This window comes from Apium graveolens, chromosome 4, assembly GCF_009905375.1.
Source record: "Apium graveolens cultivar Ventura chromosome 4, ASM990537v1, whole genome shotgun sequence".
Classification (NCBI taxonomy): domain Eukaryota; kingdom Viridiplantae; phylum Streptophyta; class Magnoliopsida; order Apiales; family Apiaceae; genus Apium; species Apium graveolens.
Genome location: NC_133650.1, coordinates 252,059,925 through 252,064,235, shown reverse-complemented (window position 1 = coordinate 252,064,235; position 4,311 = coordinate 252,059,925). Strand labels below are relative to the sequence as shown.

Sequence of the window (4,311 nt, the reverse complement as noted above, 5' to 3'; positions counted from 1 at the left end):
ATCACTATTAATGTTGTTCCAACATCTACACATAAACCATGTCTAAGAAAAATACAAAAGTTCAAGAAAAAACAACAAAATAAAGGTTACACACAATCTCAAGTTAATTATACATAGACCAAAAATTCTTAGTTAATCATCTTTAAGCTTCAACTCATGCGGCTTCTTTATCTACACCTGTGGAAATCTCGTCTCCATCATCGACACAAGCATGCAAATTTAGACTAATGGATGATCTTTCTTTTCTTCTAAGTAAATTTAGACTTCTTGATGATCTTTATTTGCCGCTTTTCCGTGATGCCTTCAAGCACGCATGCCGCTCCAACTACTTGTAATAATTGTTCCGAATCTAACCAATTCCTTGTCTGCTATCTACTAACAAGTAGCAACATAAGTTAGGCTATGATAACATTAACAATAAACCACCAAAAAAATACCAATGTCGGAGTTTCCAATTTTATACGAAATTAAGAATTGCTCTTTACCTGAGCTGCAGATCATAAAAGGAAGTCTGATTACCAGTAACACTGGTTGTGGAGGGAGTGGAACAGACTCATATATGGCATTTTTTCAAGTAACCTCCAATTCATGTTCCTGATAGCAGCTTGACCCTCAAACTGCCATAATACCATTACTGCATAAATCACCAGTTATCCATTTATGTTGTCTCTACTCTGCCTTGAATATCTGTTCAATATATATTTTATCAGAAACATCCCTATTTCAAAACCAGGAACGTCGGGGGGACCATATGGATCATAATGAGAACCTGGTAGAACACCCAAGTTTCAATCAAGTAACATAGGTAAGATTTACATTTTTAAATCTTCAAGAAAGTAATAAGCATGGATAGCTATCATACCCTGAAGCACAAGTATTTAAATAGTTTAGTGTATTATTGAAAAGGAACAGAATATGAGAGTGTTTTATGACTGTTTATATACAATACAAGTAAATCATCTGCATAAAATGAAAGGTGTACTATTAGTACTACTAGTCTGCATTATCTACTGGAAATCGTGAAATTGGATGCTAAGCAATAGGTAGGAAATTTTCTGCAATATCAAGTATCAACTATATAAATTATTGAAGTGAGACTGTGAGAGATTAAAGATGAAAGATTCCTATTTACACATCTAGAATAGTCACTGTTATGACTAAGGTTTAAGTCATGGTAACACAAATGCATATGAAGCATGGTTTTTCGGGGTTGCAAAGGATACAAACCATATATATACCCTTCAGTCAATTCTTCCCTAACTTAACTATGCTTAATGAACTGGATTTTTACCTAAATATTATACAACAAAAAGCTTATGCATGATTAATTTTAAATTTCCCACTGCATTCTATTTAATCAATAAATAGGAATTTACTGTGCTCAGATTTCCAAGGATATTCCCGCGGGTAAAAAATTATAAAACAATAACACTCATGCTCCCTAAAAGTAAATAATGTCAGATATGAACATACCAGTAAATTGACTCATGCACTGGACCCAACCAGGAGAGAGTACCTCAGAAGAACCTGAAGTAAAACAACAACAAGATTAAACATGAAATACTCAATTATCGAGGAACCAGATTTTTACATAGTGTTATACTTGAACACTGTATCGGTTGTAATTAAGATTTGAATAAACAGGATTCTGGTAATGGACTTCATACGTATATTTTAGCAAAAAACTTGATTCTGGTAATGCTTGGGGCTCGGGCTCAGAAGCCTGGTACAAATTCGCTGTTGATCCTCCAGTCAAAAAACTAAAAACACAATATAACACTTTCATCAGAAGGATAATAAAAGGAAAGTACCAGAATTATATTGCAACATCAAGCATCCACAACTATCTTACAGATCATGCCAAACAAACACGATGTTATTTTGTCATCAAAAGTAATATGTACATTAGATTTATAGCTATTAGAAAATACTATTCATATATAAATACACACAAAGTTTCCCGTTAGGCCATAGTACTAATAACTATACAATAACAATTCAACATAAACGCAGTTTAAATAAATAATTAAACAAACAACTATACAAGTACACATAGACCTCAACTTTAAAACCAGCAAAGTTATTGATTCTCATAATATATATACCTAATAACACACTTAACAAAAATACAAAGTTAATCACTTATTTTATAGTCTCAAGTAAAACTTTACCGTAAACAATTACATTCCACAGAACACAAACTTATTCACACAGTCAACTCCAGACCCGAGAATATTATATTGATTTTTTTTCCAGCTAAATATGTTAGTATATATTAACTCATATAAGGATTAAAACGACATTAGTTAAAGAACACTAAACTAAGGTAAAACAGTAAATAAGTCACATAACATAAAGTCGAGAACATTTTATGAATTTATCGAGGTTAAAAACAAAACCTACAAATACATTGAAAGATTCAAGACAAAAGAACAATGACTTCAAATAACATTAGATCTACCTAGTTAATTTATCCTCAAGACTGTTCAAGTTAGACAAGTGTCTATAAGTATCCTACCACAGGTGCTTCGTGGTCATGGGAAAGGGCCTGGGTTTTTCTATACTATTGATGTTTCCTAGTCACAAAAATCAATATGTCAAGTGAATTTAGCTCAAATAAATTTCGTAAGTTCAATAAACAAGCATCTTAGGTAAATTGTCGTATAATGAGCAGAGATACTGTTCCCCTCTCCTCCTAACATGGCCAGTAAATCAAGGATCCTCAGTTTGGCTGTATGAGAATTAAGGTTCCTAATTACCATCTACCAACAAAATGAACCGGAACTTCTTGAGTTCTTAAGATAAAGACATCCATCAAAGCTACAACCTATACCCAAAAATTTCTAATCCAGGTTTTGTATATAACTAACCTTAAATCCAGAAATATTATTTGATGTACAGATAATCTTAATGTCACTTACATTTTTTAAACTTAACAGGTATATATACGAGACATGATCATAAGCACAAACATTGATAATACATAACAAAGATACAACAAAATATTTACTTTCCGGTCTTGGATTGAATTGAGTAAGAGCCGTCATCATATCCTTGAGAAAGAACTTTCTGCAACTGAATCATAAGAAAGCCCCAAAAGAAGTCAGTCAACTAAAAAAAGAAGAATAACAACCCTGTCTATGTAAAACATAATTTTCATATTGACGAAAGAAATACAAAACATACCTTCCACTGCCAATCAAGTCATCGAATGTGACTGTATTGCTATTTCACACTACAATATTTATCTCCCTTAATCCTTTTATCTTAGTAGTCTTTGTATTTCTTATATTAAAGAGCTCTACAAACAACTATGCTCGACTAATATCTGATTGACTACCCAAATTTAAAGAGCTTGGAAAAAAGGATACAAAGACATTGAGTTTAATTTATTGAGTAACAACAACAAAAGAACTATGCACATACAACATTTAAACACTCGCATATTAGCTAAACTACAATCAAACAATTGTAACCTAAAGAACAAAATACAGGAAGCCATGGTATCACGTTTTATCCAGCATTAATCCTAGTATTCATATATGTAAAATTAAATGAAAATCCATCACATAAATAAACACTGATAACCCGATAACTACGTAATTTATTTGAATATGTAAACTTGTTACAATTGTTGGAAAGTTTGTTTTTCTTAATAATTTTGATCAGAAATTGATAGACGACGACTCAGTAATTGATTAGTAAGCTCATGAGTTTCGAAATAAACAACTCAACATTTGGAACTAGAATTAAATACAAACTAAAAATATCACAACTTATATATCACAAAAAAAATTAAATATCAACTAAACCCCAAAACATACCTTTAACTTGTGAAGGGAGAAGCGAAAGCCCATGCCACTGAGATGTTAATATCTTCGATTCAAACTTTTAGGCAACTACAAAACTCAAACCTCACATTAATTTAAATAAAATCTAATTAAAAGGCCTAAATTAGAAAATAGAAACCTAAAATTGCAAATCTGTGGGAAGAACCCCAACTGAAATTTTGTGAGAAGAACCCTAAATTGAATCAAAAGCACGGAACTTGTTGTGAGAAGATGAACAAACCAAAATTTAATCCAACACTAGAGAGACGGTTCTTCGATTCTTGCGTATGTTTGTGTTTTGTGTGTCTGAGCGTGTGTATCAATTAGTGTTTCGAGTGTTTTATTGTTTTTATTTCATAAGCCGAGAAATGTTTTTACCAAGCCCACTTGAAATTTTCAGATTGCCCGACTAGATTTTGGGCCCAAATTTTCAATCTATTGCAACGGTTACGTAATGCATTGCAATAACATGCATTTTGTA

The 4,311-nt window shown here is 32.0% G+C and overlaps 1 long non-coding RNA gene across 1 annotated transcript; it reads right to left on the bottom strand.

Moving 5' to 3' along the window:
* Positions 1 to 231: 231 nt before the first annotated feature.
* LOC141717102 (uncharacterized) lies at positions 232 to 3,975 on the bottom strand. The gene is made up of 6 exons (XR_012573527.1): positions 3,825 to 3,975; positions 3,011 to 3,075; positions 1,668 to 1,760; positions 1,474 to 1,527; positions 486 to 769; positions 232 to 372 (listed from the first exon to the last, which is right to left on the bottom strand). It is a non-coding gene; the product is annotated as an uncharacterized LOC141717102 (long non-coding RNA).
* Between the last annotated feature and the right edge of the window lie 336 nt (positions 3,976 to 4,311).